Below are 22,718 nucleotides of genomic sequence, written 5' to 3'. Positions count from 1 at the left end.
TCTGGAGTATGAGAGACTGGGTACACGGAGGGCCGCTCTCCTCTGGAGGGGCTTTTCTTTTAGTGTGCCCTAGTCTGGTCGTCTCCTCTCCTGATGGTGGGCTGCTGCTGACACCATAGATTTTTGTTTTATTGATCAGTAGACAGTGATGTAGGGCTGCAGGCGCCGAACTTGGGCTTTGTCAGTTGTGGTTATTGTATTGTTTGTTTCTGTATATATTGTATATATGGGTTTGGGTGGAGGTGTTAGGTTGGGTGGAGGGAAAAGGGGGAGGTGGGTTCATCTTGTGGGACACTGGTTATTTGGGTGAAAAACTGGCACTGCCTGATCTGTCCTATGGACGTTGGACTGAGGCATGAGGCGCAGGAGCAGCTCTCAGGTCAGTGCCGGGGAGGGACTGGTGGGCTCGAGTGTGGGGGGTTTTGTTTTGTCTTGTATATATTTGTATAGTTAGTATTTATTTTATTTTATTTATTTAAAAAAAAAAAAGAATGTATATATTAGTTTGTATATAATTTGTCGGTTATTGTTTATTATATTGTTATTATTTGTTTGGTAACCGGACCAGATGTCACAGTGTAGGTAGTTATTATTGCGTATATATGTATAATATGTGTGTGAGGAGAGAGGGAGCGGCTGGACCAGCAGAATAGTGAGTGCAGCTCTGGAGTATAATACAGGATGTAACTCAGGATCAGTAATGTAATGTATGTACACAGTGACTGCACCAGCAGAATAGTGAGTGCAGCTCTGGAGTATAATACAGGAGGTAACTCATGATCAGTAATGTAATGTATGTACACAGTGACTGCACCAGCAGAATAGTGAGTGCAGCTCTGGAGTATAATACAGGAGGTAACTCAGGATCAGTAATGTAATGTATGTACACAGTGACTGCACCAGCAGAATAGTGAGTGCAGCTCTGGAGTATAATACAGGATGTAACTCATGATCAGTAATGTAATGTATGTACACAGTGACTGCACCAGCAGAATAGTGAGTGCAGCTCTGGAGTATAATACAGGATGTAACTCAGGATCAGTAATGTAATGTATGTACACAGTGACTGCACCAGCAGAATAGTGAGTGCAGCTCTGGAGTATAATACAGGATGTAACTCAGGATCAGTAATGTAATGTATGTACACAGTGACTGCACCAGCAGAATAGTGAGTGCAGCTCTGGAGTATAATACAGGAGGTAACTCAGTATCAGTAATGTAATGTATGTACACAGTGACTGCACCAGCAGAATAGTGAGTGCAGCTCTGGAGTATAATACAGGATGTAACTCAGGATCAGTAATGTAATGTATGTACACAGTGACTGCACCAGCAGAATAGTGAGTGCAGCTCTGGAGTATAATACAGGATGTAATGCAGGATCAGTAATGTGTGTACACAGTGACTGCACCAGCAGAATAGTGAGTGCAGCTCTGGGGTATAATACAGGATGTAACTCAGGATCAGTAATGTAATGTATGTACACAGTGACTCCACCAGCAGAATAGTGAGTGCAGCTCTGGAGTATAATACAGGATGTAACTCAGGATCAGTAATGTAATGTATGTACACAGTGACTGCACCAGCAGAATAGTGAGTGCAGCTCTGGAATATAATACAGGAGGTAACTCAGGATCAGTAATGTAATATATGTACACAGTGACTGCACCAGCAGAATAGTGAGTGCAGCTCTGGGGTATAATACAGGATGTAACTTAGGATCAGTAATGTAATGTATGTACACAGTGACTGCACCAGCAGAATAGTGAGTGCAGCTCTGGAGTATAATACAGGAGGTAATTCAGGATCAGTAATGTAATATATGTACACAGTGACTGCACCAGCAGAACAGTGAGTGCAGCTCTGGAGTATAATGCAGGATGTAACTCAGGATCAGTAATATAATGTATGTACACAGTGACTGCACCAGCAGAATAGTGAGTGCAGCTCTGGAGTATAATACAGGATGTAACTCAGGATCAGTAATGTATGTACACAGTGACTGCACCAGCAGAATAGTGAGTGCAGCTCTGGAGTATAATACAGGATGTAACTCAGGATCAGTAATGTAATGTATGTACACAGTGACTGCACCAGCAGAATAGTGAGTGCAGCTCTGGAGTATAATACAGGATGTAACTCATGATCAGTAATGTAATGTATGTACACAGTGACTGCACCAGCAGAATAGTGAGTGCAGCTCTGGAGTATAATACAGGATGTAACTCAGGATCAGTAATGTAATGTATGTACACTGTGACTGCACCAGCAGAATAGTGAGTGCAGCTCTGGAGTATAATACAGGAGGTAACTCAGGATCAGTAATGTAATGTATGTACACTGTGACTGCACCAGCAGAATAGTGAGTGCAGCTCTGGAGTATAATACAGGATGTAACTCAGGATCAGTAATGTAATGTATGTACACAGTGACTGCACCAGCAGATTAGTGAGTGCAGCTCTGGAGTATAATACAGGATGTAACTCAGGATCAGTAATGTAATGTATGTACACAGTGACTGCACTAGCAGAATAGTGAGTGCAGCTCTGGAGTATAATACAGGATGTAACTCATGATCAGTAATGTAATGTATGTACACAGTGACTGCACCAGCAGAATAGTGAGTGCAGCTCTGGAGTATAATACAGGATGTAACTCAGGATCAGTAATGTATGTACACAGTGACTGCACCAGCAGAATAGTGAGTGCAGCTCTGGAGTATAATACAGGATGTAACTCAGGATCAGTAATGTAATGTATGTACACTGTGACTGCACCAGCAGAATAGTGAGTGCAGCTCTGGAGTATAATACAGGAGGTAACTCAGGATCAGTAATGTAATGTATGTACACTGTGACTGCACCAGCAGAATAGTGAGTGCAGCTCTGGGGTATAATACAGGATGTAACTCAGGATCAGTAATGTAATGTATGTACACAGTGACTGCACCAGCAGAGTAGTGAGTGCAGCTCTGGAGTATAATACAGGACGTAACTCAGGATCAGTAATGTAATGTATGTACACAGTGACTGCACCAGCAGAATAGTGAGTGCAGCTCCGGGGGATAATACAAGAGGTAACTCAGGATCAGTAATGTAATGTATGTACACAGTGACGGCACCAGCAGAATAGTGAGCGCAGCTCTGGAGTATAATACAGGAGGTAACTCAGGATCAGTAATGTAATGTATGTACACAGTGACTGCACCAGCAGAATAGTGAGCGCAGCTCTGGGTCTACTGTACACAGCAGAAATGACATGGCTTACTATCATAACAGGACGGCATTTCCAGGGGTTAACTTAGAGGCGTCTTTGTGTGAGTAACATATGGAAATTGTGTTGCTGCTTGTTTCTCCTAAAAGCAGTAATTAGTGTAACATGTTAATTGTGGCTTAATCCAGGCTGTTTCTGATGGTTGAGGTCGCTGTCTCTGTGATGGGTTTCCAGTTGTCCGGGCTGACGGGGTCCTCACCCTGCATTGCTCTTTGCCTGAGCTCAGTGTGTGCTTTGTTCCTGCTCCATAGATCAGGACTCCGATCATGAGAAATAATCAATCATATATGGATAAAAAAATCCAATGGATCATACATTTATAATTTCACAGAGCAATTAATTCCAGCCTGAAAAATGCCTGGAGATGATGGAAGGAGTAGTAACACCAAGAAGTGGTGGTGTAATATGTGAAGTAAACCAACCCAGCAGTCGGGGGTCATGTATGTTCACACTCAGGTGGGACTGCAGAAATCCTCTGTGAGGAAGAACTTTGTTTTCTAAACAGAATTTGTTACAGATTTTCAACAGGATTAAATCCACAAAGAGAATTGACATACAGGCGATAGAAAATTAACACCACATGTCAAATTATCCATTGACATTTTTCCATAGCATGTGGTAGAGATCCACATTACTGCATTTCCCATAAATATGAACATTCACAAATTATCCTGCATTATACTCCAGAGCTGCACTCACTATTCTGCTGGTGCAGTCACTGTGTACATACATTGCTGATCCTGAGTTACATCCTGTATTATACTCCAGAGCTGCACTCACTATTCTGCTGGTGCAGTCACTGTGTACATACATTACATTACTGATCCTGAGTTACATCCTGTATTATACTCCAGAGCTGCACTCACTATTCTGCTGGTGCAGTCACTGTGTACATACATTACATTACTGATCCTGAGTTACATCCTGTATTATACCCCAGAGCTGCACTCACTATTCTGCTGGTGCAGTCACTGTGTACATACATTACATTACTGATCCTGAGTTACATCCTGTATTATACTCCAGAGCTGTACTCACTATTCTGCTGGTGCAATCACTGTGTACATACATTACATTACTGATCCTGAGTTACATCCTGTATTATACCCCAGAGCTGCACTCACTATTCTGCTGGTGCAGTCACTGTGTACATACATTACATTACTGATCCTGAGTTACATCCTGTATTATACCCCAGAGCTGCACTCACTATTCTGCTGGTGCAGTCACTGTGTACATACATTACATTACTGATCCTGAGTTACATCCTGTATTATACTCCAGAGCTGCACTCACTATTCTGCTGGTGCAGTCACTGTGTATATACATTACATTACTGATCCTGAGTTACATCCTGTATTATACTCCAGAGCTGCACTCACTATTCTGCTGGTGCAGTCACTGTGTACATACATTACATTACTGATCCTGAGTTACATCCTGTATTATACTCCAGAGCTACACTCACTATTCTGCTGGTGCAGTCACTGTGTACATACATTACTGATCCAGCACTGATTCTGAGTTACATCCTGGATTATACTTGGGTAGTTCTGGGTGTTTTTCCTGGGACCCCCAATATGGGATATATTCTTGCTACTGTGGATTTGGGGGGGATGCACAGCAGTGGGGGCAGAGCAATGACATTGACTGTGGATACAATGTGACGCTGCGGACTTATTGTGATTGCTGCGCGCCTGGCACTGTATGACGGGGAGCGGACGGTGATGATATAAGGGCTACACCTGGGACGGCAGCGAGGAATCCTGCGCTGCAAATATGTTCCATTAAACACAGTGAACAAGAGACTCAGTGTTCAGCTCAGGACTAGACCGACAATGCTGGTACGTGCGCCTTTAACCCCTTATCAGCCTGAAAATAAATATATTTACATGTGCAGTACAATCAACATGTACCCCCATAGACACAGGGCCCCCCATTCTGGGGGTCTTTATTTAATGGGGTCTCCTAGTTGTACATAAATAATGCTTCATCATTGATAATTAAAAGTTATGAAAAATTAACAAAAAAAAAATGTAAATTAAGGTCCAACCTGTCAGGAACTCCGCTTGTGTCAGTGAATTAACATGTTCTTGTTTCTGTCCAGAGGCTGAGCCCCATTCTAATCTGATATTTCTCACTGCTGAGGTTTTGTTACAATTGTATCTGGTGTATTCAATCCTGAGCTGAGCATCCTGCACTACAGGCTGACACACTGTAACAAAGTATCAGGAAAGGAGAGAGATCTGTGCTGATGGGTCTATCTCTAGTCAGAGATCCATCAGCACGGGTGTCCTTTCTTTTCTCTAATATTCGAAAATCATACTAACAGGTTAACTGGACCCTGTGAAACATAGAAAATAGCTAGGGTCAGGGATGATGGGAGTAGTGATACATTGTGTGATAGGAGATTAGATTGTGAGCTCCTGGGGTCAGGGATGATGGGAGTAGTGATACATTGTGTGATAGATTAGATTGTGAGCTCTGGGGTCAGGAATGATGGGAGTAGTGATACATTGTGTGATAGGAGATTAGATTGTGAGCTCTGGGGTCAGGTATGATGGGAGTAGTGATACATTGTGTGATAGGAGATTAGATTGTGAGCTCCGGGGTCAGGGATGATGGGAGTAGTGATACATTGTGTGATAGGAGATTAGATTGTGGGCTCTGGGGTCAGGGATGATGGGAGTAGTGATACATTGTGTGATAGGAGATTAGATTGTGAGCTCCAGGGTCAGGGATGATGGGAGTAGTGATACATTGTGTGATAGGAGATTAGATTGTGAGCTCCGGGGTCAGGGATGATGGGAGTAGTGATACATTGTGTGATAGGAGATTAGATTGTGAGCTCTGGGGTCAGGGATGATGGGAGTAGTGATACACTGTGTGATAGGAGATTAGATTGGGAGCTCCGGGGTCAGGGATGATGGGAGTAGTGATACACTGTGTGATAGGAGATTAGATTGTGAGCTCTGGGGTCAGGTATGATGGGAGTAGTGATGCACTGTGTGATAGGAGATTAGATTGTGAGCTCCGGGGTCAGGGATGATGGGAGTAGTGATACACTGTGTGATAGGAGATTAGATTGTGAGCTCCGAGGTCAGGGATGATGGGAGTAGTGATACACTGTGTGATAGGAGATTAGATTGTGAGCTCCGGGGTCAGGGATGATGGGAGTAGTGATACACTGTGTGATAGATTAGATTATGAGCTCTGGGGTCAGGGATGATGGGAGTAGTGATACATTGTGTGATAGGAGATTAGATTGTGAGCTCCAGGGTCAGGGATGATGGGAGTAGTGATACTGTGTGATAGATTAGATTGTGAGCTCTGGGGTCAGGGATGATGGGAGTAGTGATACACTGTGTGATAGGGGATTAGATTATGAGCTCCGAGGTCAGGGATGATGGGAGTAGTGATACATTGTGTGATAGGAGATTAGATTGTGAGCTCCGGGGTCAGGGATGATGGGAGTAGTGATACATTGTGTGATAGGAGATTAGATTGTGAGCTCTGGGGTCAGGGATGATGGGAGTAGTGATACACTGTGTGATAGGGGATTCGATTATGAGCTCCGAGGTCAGGGATGATGGGAGTAGTGATACACTGTGTGATAGGAGATTAGATTGTGAGCTCTGGGGTCAGGGATGTTGGGAGTAGTGATACATTGTGTGATAGGAGATTAGATTGTGAGCTCCGGGGTCAGGGATGATGGGAGTAGTGATACACTGTGTGATAGGAGATTAGATTGTGAGCTCCAGGGTCAGGGATGTTGGGAGTAGTGATACATTGTGTGATAGGAGATTAGATTGTGAGCTCCGGGGTCAGGGATGATGAGAGTAGTGATACATTGTGTGATAGGAGATTAGGTTGTGAGCTCCGGGGTCAGGGATGATGGGAGTAGTGATACATTGTGTGATTGGAGATTAGATTGTGAGCTCCTGGGGTCAGGGATGATGGGAGTAGTGATACACTGTGTGATAGGAGATTAGATTGTGAGCTCCTGGGGTCAGGGATGATGAGAGTAGTGATACACTGTGTGATAGGAGATTAGATTGTGAGCTCCTGGGGTCAGGGATGATGAGAGTAGTGATACATTGTGTGATAGGAGATTAGATTGTGAGCTCTGCGGTCGGGATGATGGGAGTAGTGATACACTGTGTGATAGATCAGATTGTGAGCTCCGGGGTCAGGGATGATGGGATAGTGGTACCAGAGGTGTAGCTAGGGTTCTGGTTTGGGGGAGGGGGGGGGGGGCAAACTTCTGAGTGGGCCCCTAACCAGGTAACCCTGATTACAAAAATAGTGGTGCACCCAGATAGTGGACGTAGGAGAACCTCAGCGGATGACCGCGCTGTTAGTGAAAATAATCTCTATACAAAGACCAGCACTGATACTACCGCCATATGGTGACATATACGGATAGATGCCAGTACTGCAGAACATATAAGAGATCACAGCAGTTATATATAGGGACTTACAGCTGACGTTCTTTCTGATTAAATTGTTCACTTTTCCCGTCTTTTCCATCTGGCCCAGACCGACACGACAACTTCTCCATCCAGGACTCAGAGTCTCAGGTCTGCAGAGATCACAACAAAGACACATTTGACTCCTTACATTTCAGGTCCCGTCCCCATCTATTTCCAACCTGCTAATACCCCGATACTGAGCCGCTGCCATGTGTGACCCTATTACTGCACCTGGGGTGCGCCCTCTAGATGGTAAAACCACCCTCTAGAATATAGTAATGGCGTGTGCAAGTGCCCTAGAAAACAGTGCCCACATTGTGCCCCCTAGAAAGTAATAGTGCTCCCTGTGTGCCCCTCTGACAGTCACAATAACCTGAGATCCCTATATCGATAAGTGCCCACTTAAGATTTAATAATGTCCTGAGTCTCCCCCCATGTACAGCTCCCCTCTACACAGTATGATGCTCTCTTATATACAGTATAATGCCCCCTCACTGTATAGTACCCCCCACACAGTATATTGACCCCTTCGTAGCCTCCAAACTGATGGCTCCAACACTGTATGATGGTCCCCACACTGTGCAAAGACCCCACATTATCTCCCACACTGCATGATGGCCCCCACACTGTGCAAAGACCCCACATTATCTCCCGCACTGTATGATGGCCCCCACACTGTGCAAAGACCCCACATTGTCTCCCACACTGTATGTTGGCCCCCACACTATGCCAAGACCCCACATTATCTCTCACACTGCATGATGGCCCCCACACTATACAAAGACCCCACATTATCTCCAACACTGCATGATGGCCCCCACACTATACAAAGACCCCACATTATCTCCCACACTGCATGATGGCCCCCACACTGTGCAAAGACCCCACATTATCTCCCACACTGCATGATGGCCCCCACACTGTGCAAAGACCCCACATTATCTCCCGCACTGTATGATGGCCCCCACACTGTGCAAAGACCCCACATTGTCTCCCACACTGTATGTTGGCCCCCACACTATGCCAAGACCCCACATTATCTCTCACACTGCATGATGGCCCCCACACTATACAAAGACCCCACATTATCTCCAACACTGCATGATGGCCCCCACACTATACAAAGACCCCACATTATCTCCCACACTGCATGATGGCCCCCACACTGTGCAAAGACCCCACATTATCTCCCACACTGCATGATGGCCCACACACTGTGCAAAGACCCCACATTATCTCCCACACTGTATGTTGGCCCCCACACTATGCCAAGACCCCACATTATCTCCCACACTGTATGTTGGCCCCCACACTATGCCAAGACCCCACATTATCTCCCACACTGTATGATGACCCCCACACTATACAAAGACCCCACATTATCTCCCACACTGTATAAATAGCCTCCATATAGTATAATGCACCAGATAGTCCTCAATATAGTATAATGCACTCCCCATAGGCAGTCTGTAGCATAATCCCCTCACCCCCCCATAGGCAGTCTGTAGCATAATCCCCTCACCCCCCCCATAGGCAGTCTGTAGCATAATCCCCTCACCCCCCATAGGCAGTCTGGAGCATAATCCCCTCACCCCCCCATAGGCAGTCTGTAGCATAATCCCCTCACCCCCATAGGCAGTCTGTAGCATAATCCCCTCACCCTCCCATAGGCAGTCTGTAGCATAATCCCCTCACCCCCCATAGGCAGTCTGTAGCATAATCCCCTCACCCCCCATAGGCAGTCTGTAGCATAATCCCCTCACCCCCCCATAGGCAGTCTGTAGCATAATCCCCTCACCCCCATAGGCAGTCTGTAGAATAATCCCCTCACCCCCCATAGGCAGTCTGTAGCATAATCCCCTCACCCCCCCCATAGGCAGTCTGTAGCATAATCCCCTCACCCCCCCCATAGGCAGTCTGTAGCATAATCCCCTCACCCCCCATATACAGTCTGTAGCATAATCCCCTCACCCCCCATATGCAGTCTGTAGCATAATCCCCTCACCCCCCATATGCAGTCTGTAGCATAATCCCCTCACCCCATATGCAGTCTGTAGCATAATCCCCTCACCCCCCATAAGCAGTCTGTAGCATAATCTCCCCCACCCCTCATCCCCATAGGCAGCCTGTAGCATAATCTCCCCCACCCCCCATCCCCATAGGCAGTCTGTAGCATAATCTCCCCCACCCCCCATCCCCATAGGCTGTCTGTAGCATAATCCCCCCACAGGCAGTCGGTAGCAGAATCCCCCCACCCCCCATAGGCAGTCTGTAGCATAATCCCCCCACCCCCATGCAGTCTGTAGCATAATCCCCCCACCCCCCATAGGCAGTCTGTAGCATAATCCCCCCACCCCCCATAGGCAGTCGGTAGCAGAATCCCCCCACCCCCCATAGGCTGTCTGTAGCATAATCCCCCCACCCCCCATCCCCACAGGCAGTCTGTAGCATAATCCCCCCACCCCCCATAGGCAGTCTGTAGCATAATCCCCCCACCCCCCCATAGGCAGTCGGTAGCAGAATCCCCCCACCCCCCATAGGCTGTCTGTAGCATAATACCCCCACCCCCCATAGGCAGTCTGTAGCATAATCCCCCCACCCCCCATAGGCAGTCTGTAGCATAATCCCCCCACCCCCCATAGGCAGTCTGTAGCATAATCCCCTCACCCCCCCATAGGCAGTCTGTAGCATAATCCCCTCACCCCCCATAGGCAGTCTGTAGCATAATCCCCTCACCCCCCATAGGCAGTCTGTAGCATAATCCCCTCACCCCCCCATAGGCAGTCTGTAGCATAATCCCCTCACCCCCCCATAGGCAGTCTGTAGCATAATCCCCTCACCCCCATAGGCAGTCTGTAGAATAATCCCCTCACCCCCCATAGGCAGTCTGTAGAATAATCCCCTCACCCCCCATAGGCAGTCTGTAGCATAATCCCCTCACCCCCCCATAGGCAGTCTGTAGCATAATCCCCTCACCCCCCATATACAGTCTGTAGCATAATCTCCTCACCCCCCATATGCAGTCTGTAGCATAATCCCCTCACCCCCCATATGCAGTCTGTAGCATAATCCCCTCACCCCCATATGCAGTCTGTAGCATAATCCCCTCACCCCATATGCAGTCTGTAGCATAATCCCCTCACCCCCCATAAGCAGTCTGTAGCATAATCTCCCCCACCCCTCATCCCCATAGGCAGCCTGTAGCATAATCTCCCCCACCCCCCATCCCCATAGGCAGTCTGTAGCATAATCTCCCCCACCCCCCATAGGCTGTCTGTAGCATAATCCCCCCACAGGCAGTCGGTAGCAGAATCCCCCCACCCCCCATAGGCAGTCTGTAGCATAATCCCCCCACCCCCCATGCAGTCTGTAGCATAATCCCCCCACCCCCCATAGGCAGTCTGTAGCATAATCCCCCCACCCCCCATAGGCAGTCGGTAGCAGAATCCCCCCACCCCCCATAGGCTGTCTGTAGCATAATCCCCCCACCCCCACAGGCAGTCTGTAGCATAATCCCCCCACCCCCACAGGCAGTCTGTAGCATAATCCCCCCACCCCCACAGGCAGTCTGTAGCATAATCCCCCCACCCCCACAGGCAGTCTGTAGCATAATCCCCTCACCCCCCATAGGCAGTCTGTAGCATAATCCCCTCACCCCCCATAGGCTGTCTGTAGCATAATCCCCCCACCCCCCATAGGCAGTCTGTAGCAGAATCCCCCCACCCCCCATAGGCTGTCTGTAGCATAATCCTCCCACCCCCCATAGGCTGTCTGTAGCATAATCCCCCCACCCCCCATAGGCTGTCTGTAGCATAATCCTCCCACCCCCCATAGGCTGTCTGTAGCATAATCCCCCCACCCCCCATAGGCTGTCTGTAGCATAATCCCCCCACCCCCACAGGCAGTCTGTAGCATAAATCAAGTGACGTCAGACACAGAGGACGCTATGGGAACTGATGGGAGGGGGAGCGTCGCTCCTTCTGCCATCACTGATCTTGCGGTTGCGGTGACGTGCGGGCGGGGGGCCTGATGCTGGCACCGGGGGCCCCCTTCCTGCTCAAGGGCCCCATAGCAGCCGCCGGGCAGTGCCGGGGCATCGGGACTCCCTGTTCTGCCCGGAGTATAGCTGTGCTGCGCACGCCGCTACAGTTCCAATAGCGTAGCTCCGGGTGGGCCCCCTCGGGGTCCGGGGTGACCGCCCCCTCTGCCCCCCCGGTAGCTACGCTACTGAGTGGTACCAATGTTACAGAGCGATCATCTTCCCATCGATCCTTCGCTCTGGTCATGTGATTATGGTTGATCAGCAGATGTCACCTGGACACAGTTCCAGGGAGCGAGGAAACCCTGCTGCCACTTGTAACCCAACCCCGTTCCCTGCAGCGGACGAGCGGCCCATTAGGCAGCACAAGGCCGGTAATAAGGAACTAATTACTTACAGTATGATTAGCTCTTGTAAAAAGATGCAGTCACCCTGCAAATCAGCACTTGGAGGAGCGATTGTGCTCTGCTTTCCTGTAGTCTCTGCATTCTCCGCTGCCAATTACTGGTCTGGGCTAATGATAACAATCTAGTTATGCCTGGAAGAAAGAAATGGAGTGAAGATGGAGAGAATGGGGAGGAAACAAGGAGAGGAATAAGGGAAAAAGACGCTGAGGATGAATGAGAAGATGCAGAGGAAGAAGGTGAAACAGAATAAGAAGACAAAAAAAAAAGAAAGTGGAAAAAATAGAGATAAAGAAGAAGAAGGGTAAAAATAAGGGAAAGAAAAAGCTGAAGAAGATGAGGAAGAGGAAGAAAAAGAAAACGAGGATAGTGAAGAATAGAATAAGAAGAAGAAGAGAAGCAAGATGGTGAGGAAGACAAAGGAGAAGGAGAGGAAGTATAAAAAGAAGGGGAAGAACGGATGAAGACGAGAAGTAAACGGAAGATGGTGAGATAGAAGAATAAAGGAAAAGAGGAAGGACACAGAGGTTAAGTTCGATCCCGGGTTCTAGGACTGATCGCCTTTTCTCGGGGTCATTTTTCCCCTGTGACACAAATTGGCTGAATGTGTCCTGGGGTTTTTGCCTTCTTCTGGATCAACAGATTTAGGTATAGGGATAAAAATGGTAATAATACATTGTGAGGCCGAGTCCCAGTTAGTTAGTGTAGTGTTAGTGTAGGGAGGACAATAGGGGGAGGAAGGTTGAACTTGATGGACCGAGGTCTTTATTCAACCTACGTTACTATGTTACTACTATGAGGATGAAGTGATGGAAAGAAGAAGCTAAAGAAGTGGAGGAATATGTAGATGAAAAAAGGGAGAGCAAGAATAGGAAAGAAGGAGAGCAAGAACAATGGGAATAAGCAGAAAAAGAAAAGGAAGGTGAAAAGGTGCATAATGAGGAAGAAGTGGAGAAAGAAAAAGAAGGAAAGGAATAATAAGGGACAAAAGAAGCTGAAAAAGAAGAGGGAGGAAGAAGATGGAGAGAAAAAAATAGAGAAAAAGAGAAAGTGGAAGACGGATTAAGAACAAGAGGAAAAGAAAGAAGGAAGTTCAAAGAGAAAAAGAACAAGTGTTAGAAGCTGAAGAAGAAATGAAAGACGAGGAAGGAGAAGGGGGAAAAATGAAAAGGAGAAAGAGAAGAAAGGTGAGAAAGGGCGAAATAAGAGGAAGAAGGGGAAGAATAAGAAAGGAAAACGAGGAAGTGTAAGCAGGAGAAACTAGAGATTGGGAAGAAGAAAAAATATAAGACGGAAAAAGTGGAAAAGATGAAGAAAAGGGAGTTAGAGAAAAAGAAGAAAAAAGGGAAAGGAGAATTAGAAGCTGAAGATATAGGAGAAGAAAGAGACAAAGAATGAGAGAAAAAAAGGGGAAAGAATGGGAATGGGGAGAAGTGGGAGGATATAAAGGAAGACATACTATAGGAGAGACGATTGTCCGCAAGCTTCTCTGTGCCGGTGCTGACTGACTGCTGATGATCACCTGTAATCATTTCTCATGGAATCTGAACAGAATAAACAGATACAACTGAGTGAAAGGAAGCGCCAAACCTCCACAGCTGAACTCCGTGCTGCGCTCTGCAGCGTCTTCCAGAAATCAGGCTTTTTTTTTACTTACACTAACTCTTTATTTACTTTTCACCAATACTTTGCTCAAAATAAGTGTAAGCAATTAATAAATTAAAACCATTCTCAATACCTTCTCATACCTCCACCCCACGGATGCCCCACTGGGCTAAATTTACTCTCAAGTTGCCTTTAGTTGTTCCCGTTCACGGTCGATCATGCACAGTGCGGTTTCTCTTTGATGCCTCCCAGGCTGCAGACCTCTGTGCTGGTAATTAAGAGGAGAGATGTACTGCAGGATAGGGCTGTATACAGGGGGCTGAAAGGAGCGATGTACTGCAGGATAGGGCTGTATACAGGGGGCTGAAAGGAGCGACGTACTGCAGGATAGGGCTGTATACAGGGGGCTGAAAGGAGCGACGTACTGCAGGATAGGGCTGTATACAGGGGGCTGAAAGGAGCGATGTGCTGCAGGATAGGGCTGTATACAGGGGGCTGAAAGGAGCGACGTACTGCAGGATAGGGCTGTATACAGGGGGCTTAGAGAGGAGCAATGTACTGCAGGATAGGGCTGTATACAGGGGGCTGAAAAGAGCGATGTACTGCAGGATAAGGCTGTATACAGGGGGCAGAAAGGAGCGATGTACTGCAGGATAGGGTTGTATACAGGAGGCTGAGAGGAGAGATGTACTGCAGGATAAGGCTGTATACAGGGGGCTGAAAGGAGCGATGTACTGCAGGATATGGCTGTATACAGGGGGCAGAAAGGAGCGATGTACTGCAGGATAGGGTTGTATACAGGAGGCTGAGAGGAGAGATGTACTGCAGGATAAGGCTGTATACAGGGGGCTGAAAGGAGCGATGTACTGCAGGATAGGGCTGTATACAGGGGGCAGAAAGGAGCGATGTACTGCAGGATAGGGTTGTATACAGGAGGCTGAGAGGAGAGATGTACTGCAGGATAAGGCTGTATACAGGGGGCTGAAAGGAGCGATGTACTGCAGGATATGGCTGTATACAGGGGGCTGAAAAGAGCAATGTACTGCAGGATAAGGCTGTATACAGGGGGCTGAGAGGAGCGATGTACTGCAGGATAGTGCTGTATACAGGGGGCTGAAAAGAGCGATGTACTGCAGGATAAGGCTGTATACAGGGGACTGAAAGGAGCGATGTACTGCAGGATAAGGCTGTATACAGGGGGCTGAAAGGAGCGATGTACTGCAGGATAGGGCTGTATACAGGGGGCTGAGAGGAGAGATGTACTGTAGGATAGGGCTGTATACAGGGGGCTGAGAGAGGAGCGATGTACTGCAGAATAGGGCTGTATACAGGAGGCTGAGAGGTGCGATGTACTGCAGGATAGGGCTGTATACAGGGGGCTGAGAAAGGAGTGATGTACTGCAGAATAGGGCTGTATACAGGGGGCTGAGAGGAGCGATGTACTGCAGAATAGGGCTGTATACAGGGGGCTGAGAGGAGCGATGCACTGCAGGATGTGGCTGAGAAGAGCGATGTACTGCAGGATAGGGCTGTATACAGGGGGCTGAGAGGAGAGATGTACTGAAGGATAGGGCTGTATACAGGGGGCTGAGAGAGGAGCGATGTACTGCAGAATAGGGCTGTATACAGGAGGCTGAGAGGTGTGATGTACTGCAGGATAGGGCTGTATACAGGGGGCTGAGAGAGGAGCGATGTACTGCAGAATAGGGCTGTATACAGGAGGCTGAGAGGTGCGATGTACTGCAGGATAGGGCTGTATACAGAAGGCTGAGAGGAGCGATGTAGTACAGGATGGGGCTGTATACAGGAGGCTGAGAGGAGCGATGTACTGCAGGATGGGAGTGTATACAAGGGGCTGTGAGGAGTGATGTACTGCAGGATAGGGCTATATACAGAGGGCTGAGAGAAGCGATGTACTGCAGCATGACACTGTGTACAGGGGGCTAACAGGAGCAATGTACTGCAGGACAGGACTGTATACAGGGGCTGAGAGGACAGCTGTACTGCAGGATGGGACTGTATACAAGGGTCTGTGAGGAGTGATGTACTGCAGGAGCAATATACTACAGGATGGGGCTGTATACAGGAGGCTGAGAGGAGCGATGTACTACAGGATGGGGCTATATACAGGAGGCTGAGAGGAGCGATGTACTGCAGGAGCAATATACTACAGGATGGGGCTGTATACAGGAGGCTGAGAGGAGCGATGTACTACAGGATGGGGCTATATACAGGAGGCTGAGAGGAGCGATGTACTGCAGGATATGGCTGTATACAGCGGGCTGAGTGGAGCAGTGTACTGCAGGACAGGATTGTATAGAGGGGGCTGACAGGAGAGATGTACTGCAGGATGCTGCGGTATACTGGGGCTGAGAAGAGAGATGTACTGCAGGTTTGAGGCTGTTAACAGTGACTGAAATTAGTAGTTCTGTGTTTGTTGCCTGCTGCTGATAGACCAGTGATGTGAAACTGCAACTGACACTCTATTGATGCCTATGAGAGAAGATAATCATCTTCATCTGCCATATGCATCAACAAAGCAGCATTTGCAGTCTTCCAAAACGAATGTCAGTAGTAGGCACCAAACACAGCTCTTCTACACTGCTATTGTGGAGAAGTGCAGGAGAGCTGAACGCTGCTAGAACTAGCTAAGTGACTTAATACCACAGAGCAGCTGTGTTCATGTAGGTGGCAGAAGAAATCAACCAGACAGGAGACTGTACAGGAGCAGAAAGCGCACACAAGCATATGGTGGAAATCTTGAGGACATCTCAGAGAGGTGGAACATTGCAGGAGCACAGGAGCAGAAGGAGGGGACTGCAGCACTGACGAGAAGCAGGCGCTTCTGGGAAACGTTGTTTTAGCAGATAAGAATAGGACCGCCCATTCAGGTCTGTGAAGCTGGATGCACAGGGGCAGGTAGAGATGAAAAAACATACAAAAAGGTGCAAGAAAGAAGCGTTCTCTTGGCCTTAGTTGTTACATTAACGATATGAATGTACTGTCATTTGTGACACAATGCAATTGTTGGAAACATTTATTAACCAACTGGAACAGAACAGATTCATTTGCGCCGTGCACTTCAGTTTAATACTGGAGTAAAAGCTGCAGCGGCCGCTCGGCTGATACAGATACGTTTTCAGATGCAACCTTTTTATTTAAAATAAACTAAGTTTCAAAGAAGTCTTATTCTAGAATGGGTTGTGTAAAAACGGAGGAAACATCTGTACATGTTTGTAGAGGTGCAACAAATGTATTAACCCCCATGTGACCTTTGATGAATTTGAAAATGAAGAAGGATGAGGATAGAGGATGAGGATAGAGGATGAGGATAGAGGATGAGGATAGAGGATGAGGATAGAGGATGAGGATAGAGGATGAGGATAGAGGATGAGGATAGAGGATGAGGATAGAGGATGAGGTCAGGGTGCAGGTTGGGGAATAATGGAGGAGGTGGATAGAGGGCGATGGAGGATGATGGTGGATGTAGTAAGGCTCAGCTCCATACAGGGGGATGTCCTGTGGGTTAGATGGATGGATGGAGGGACAGCTGAGCGGGAGAAGGAAGCTCCTCACCCTGCAGCTGCTGCTCATTGATCACACATGCAGTAATGATGGCCGTCATGGTTGCATCTCCTATAATCCCTACAGCAGAGTACACACTGAAGGATATCCACACACCGCGACTCTTCATCATCGCAACGCGCAGAACATTCCTCTAATCCAGCAGATTACAAGTGATCACATCAGATCCACCTCATCTCATGCTGTGAAATGTATCTGACAGGGTGTGAGATCTGGAAGAAGTCATTGTATGCTGTGGATACAGCTGTCACACTAAGGTTACAATGTGGGGCTTCCCGCACCCTTATCACAATGATATAAATGCTGCCGCCCGCAGGGATGGATGCGGGACGTCTGCCGCCGCAAGGATGGATGCGGGATGTCTGCCGCCGCAGGGAGGGATGCGGGACCTCCGCCGCCGCAGGGAGGGATGCGGGACCTCCGCCGCCGCAGGGAGGGATGCGGGACCTCCGCCGCCCGCAGGGAGGGATGCGGGACCTCCGCCGCCCGCAGGGAGGGATGCGGGACCTCCGCCGCCCGCAGGGAGGGATGCGGGACCTCCGCCGCCCGCAGGGAGGGATGCGGGACCTCCGCCGCCCGCAGGGAGGGATGCGGGACCTCCGCCGCCCGCAGGGAGGGATGCGGGACCTCCGCCGCCCGCAGGGAGGGATGGGGGACCTCCGCCGCCCGCAGGGAGGGATGCGGGACCTCCGCTGCCGCAGGGAGGGATGCGGGACCTCCGCCGCCCGCAGGGAGGGATGCGGGACCTCCGCCGCCCGCAGGGAGGGATGCGGGACCTCCGCCGCCCGCAGGGAGGGATGCGGGACCTCCGCCGCCCGCAGGGAGGGATGCGGGACCTCCGCCGCCCGCAGGGAGGGATGCGGGACCTCCGCCGCCGCAGGGACGAAGCCGAGGAATCAATCAGGGATCAGAGGAAAGTTATTCATATTTATTATCCCTTTAACAGTTTTGCTTTGCTCCTGTTCTACGGGGGCAATTATTTATTCCTACATCAGATAAATGTACAAAGTCCGGTGTAAAGACATTTCCCAGAAAGCAAACTAGTAGGATAAATTCTGGGCAGACACTGAACAAGTAAGGGATGATGGAGATTTCAGCTAAGAGGCTGCTGAATTCTGAGTGCAGCTCTGGAGCATAACGCAGAATATTCACAAATGATATTTTCTTGGTGTTGAAGACGAGGCAGACACTGCAGGACTGGCGCAGATGTTGCCCCCCGCGGTGGTCTCGCAGGATTGCTTTTGGTACCTTCACGGATTAATCTGTTTTTCAGAGTTGATTATTTGCGCCTACAACACGTGTAAGATCATCACCCATAGTTCAGTGCCAGGATGGAGGAGCGAATCCTTCTCTGTGGACTCTAGATGTTAGGAATAATCCTTGCACCACTGAGGTGACGCTGCAGCCCCCAAACACTTGTTACGACCGCACCTTCCCATGGCGGTCAGCGGAGCGTTATCAGGGATCCGTGTTTTTGCCTTTATCCTCGGTGAGCAGATTGCAGTTCGCATTTCCCTGTTACTATTCTACGGTGCAATTTTGTGTGCGGTGCTCTGTGGCCCCTCACACACCAGGGCCCCAAGTGTCAGCAGTCGGTTCAGCTGGAGGTGTATCCAGTCAGTGGTGACGCGGCGCCCTCTGGTGTTCACAGACAGAAGCTGCACCCGCCCTGCTCCTCCCGCTTCTGATACAGCTCGGCAACAGTCAAGGCCACCATTGTAGTGCCACACGGTGCCACCCGACTTCCCTGGAGTCATAAATGGGGAAGCTGCCAACAAAGAAAGCAATGCAGAAAATGAGATGTGTCCCAACATAAAAGAAAGAAAAGTGGGTGAGACAAGCGCACATAGGGTGACATTATGTACACCCATGTTCACATGTAAAACGCCATGAATAAATGGCGCTAAAATAATAAATAATAACAATATTGAAAGATACAGATGAGAAGGGAGTTATGGAGCAGCTCACCTGAAAGGCTGTGATCGGCACAACTCCAATAACCAACCGCCCATGAATATTACAGCTGCCGCCTCCTTATACCAGGAAGAAAGCTCACCGGTGTAAGACGCTCCAAATTCACCAGAATAAGGAGCATCAAATGTGCCATATACCGGGAACACATCACAAGCCCCTCCATAAAGCGGAAAGACCCCACAAAACTATCCGTATACCGGGAACACATCACAAGCCCCTCCATACAGCGGAAACACCCCACAAAACCATCCGTATACCGGGAACACATCACAAGCCCCTCCATAGAACGGAAAGACCCCACAAAACCATCCGTATACCGGGAACACATCACAAGCCCCTCCATACAGCGGAAACACTCCACAAAACCATCCGTATACCGGGAACACATCACAAGCCCCTCCATAGAGCGGAAAGACCCCACAAAACCATCCGTATACCGGGAACACATCACAAGCCCCTCCATACAGCGGAAACACCCCACAAAACCATCCGTATACCGGGAACACATCACAAGCCCCTCCATATAGCGGAAACACCCCACAAAACCATCCGTATACCGGGAACACACCACAAGCCCCTCCATATAGCGGGAACACCCCACAAAACCATCCGTATACCGGGAACATTACTAAAGAGCTGTCATACTCCAGGAGCACCCCAGAAGACCCGGCCTATACTGGGAGCACCCCACAAGACCCGGCCTATACTGGGAGCACCCCACAAGACCCGGCCTATACTGGGAACACCCCACAAGACCCAGCCTATACTGGGAACACCCCACAAGACCCAGCCTATACTGGGAACACCCCACAAGACCCAGCCTATACTGGGAACACCCCACAAGACCCAGCCTATACTGGGAACACCCCACAAGACCCAGCCTATACTGGGAACACCCCACAAGACCCAGCCTATACTGGGAACACCCCACAAGACCCAGCCTATACTGGGAGCACCCCACAAGACCCAGCCTATACTGGGAGCACCCCACAAGACCCAGCCTATACTGGGAGCACCCCACAAGACCCGGCCTATACTGGGAACACCCCACAAGACCCAGCCTATACTGGGAGCTCCCCAAAGGACCTGCCGCGCACCAGGAACACCCCACAAGACCCAGCCTATACTGGGAGCACCCCACAAGACCCAGCCTATACTGGGAGCACCCCACAAGACCCAGCCTATACTGGGAACACCCCAAAAGACCAGGCCTATACTGGGAGCTCCCCAAAGGACCTGCCGCGCACCAGGAACACCCCACAAGACCCGGCCTATACTGGGAACACCCCACAAGACCCAGCCAATACTGGGAACACCCCACAAGACCAGGCCTATACTGGGAGCTCCCCAAAGGACCTGCCGCGCACCAGGAACACCCCACAAGACCCGGCCTATACTGGGAACACCCCACAAGACCCGGCCTATACTGGGAGCTCCCCACAAGACCCAGCCTATACTGGGCGCACCCCACAAGACCCAGCCTATACTGGGAACACCCCACAAGACCCGGCCTATACAGGGAGCACCCCACAAGACCCAGCCTATACTGGGAGCACCCCACAAGACCCAGCCTATACTGGGAGCACCCCACAAGACCCAGCCTATACTGGGAGCTCCCCAAAGGACCTGCCGCGCACCAGGAACACCCCACAAGACTCGTTGTTTTGGAGGCATCACTACTTAGCCCCTATTACAGCCGCTCAGATCCTTTCGTTTCCTGAGTTTTCCTGCTTCCAACACATCAACTACAAGAAAAGACTGATCACTTGCTGCCAATAGATCAGTCCCTGACAGGCGCCATTGTCACCAGAGTTATATCTCTGGTCGGTAGTTTTCATGTTCTGGCCAATCTGAGAATATATCATTTACATTTATATACCTTTATTAACAAAACTGCACATAAATCGGCCACACAGGACGTGGAGTCAGATGCGACCATTAAACCCTCCGCGGTGATGCAGCGGCTCAGTCTGCTGGGGTCGATATCAAGCCGTTAACCTTCAGTTGCTGCGATCCTTCCCGCCTCCGCTATTCAGGCTGCGCGCCGCCTCCTCTCCGGCAGCGCTGTGGCAGCAGTCGGTGACCTCCGGAGCTTTCATCTTCCTTCCTTCGCTCCGTCAGCCCCTGACCCGTCTTCCCCGCTCCGCAGACTCCCCACTTGGAAGCGTCGTCCTCCTTTTTTCCTTCTCTTTTATCTTTCTTTCCTTTGACAGAACACGACTGATTCTTTTCGAAGCTGAGATGCGGCTTCTCATCTCCCGGGTTATTGTGCGGCATGATGCTTCTCCTGGCCGGCACCTGCCGCCACCGCCGCAGTCTACAAAGCACTCCTGGGTCTGGAGCTGCGAGATGCAGTCACTTCAGATAACGATGGAGATAAATGACTGCCAGCTCGGGGCAGTCACTTTCCTTTCACAAGCCAGAAAGGAGCGGCGGCGGCGGATCGAGAGCTCGTTATCATCCATGGAGGAGAAATCAGCGAGGAGGAATCACTGATCACAAAGGCCTGAGCGTATTCACATTGTGCAGTCAGAACCTGCAGAAGTCTCTGCCCCCCTAATTGTCCCGTGTATTTGCTGCACATCCCACCAGTAAATCTTACATCTCGCATGCACATTCTGCTGCAAATTCTCACATGCGAATCCGCAGTGTATGAACGCAGCCCACGGTTGGTTCACGCTCAGCATTTTGCAGCTTTTTCGATCAGAACCGCTGCGGCCTGACGTCACTTTAAATTCTAGAACAAATTATTTATTAAAAAAATAAAGTTGATGAGATTTTTTTTTTTTTCATGGTCTGTGGATTTTTTTTCCCCAGAATGCAGCGTGCTCTGGATCTGGAGTTTCCACCATAGGACTTTCCTGAAAAGATGGAGCGTATGAATGAGACATAAGCGGCTGTACACACAGGTCAGATTTCCAGATGACACGTTCGCATGGGATCACAGCAGCAAAACCCGCAGCGCAGAGGAAAATTCCCACAGAAGCCGCAGGAATCGGTGACCCGTCCCGTGACGGAGGCGGCCTCGCTGTATAAAACAGCAGGAATGTTTACTAATCTGAACGCGGACGATTTCTAGAGAAAAAATACTGGCAGGCGCCATGTCCCAAAAGTTACCCCGGGAGTCGGCACAAGGGCAAACGGCGCAGAGACGATAAAACTGGCGTCCTTGCGGCAGAATAGTGGTGTAATGCAAAGCGCGGCCGGCGTCCTGTCAGGACCGCATTAGTAAAGCTCAGGCTTCAGCCCCCAGTACTGCCAGGACCTCCGCTTAACCTCAGGGAATGGAATAACGTGCAGTTGACGTCACAATCGCTGAACGTCCCCATTGGAGTCACCGCGTCGATCGCTCACCACTCGTCTGAT

The sequence above is a fragment of the Phyllobates terribilis genome, unplaced genomic scaffold, assembly GCF_046119375.1.
Source record: "Phyllobates terribilis strain yellow unplaced genomic scaffold, ASM4611937v1 Scaffold_9__5_contigs__length_417890890, whole genome shotgun sequence".
NCBI classification, from domain to species: Eukaryota; Metazoa; Chordata; class Amphibia; order Anura; family Dendrobatidae; genus Phyllobates; species Phyllobates terribilis.
This window is presented reverse-complemented; position numbering follows the sequence as displayed.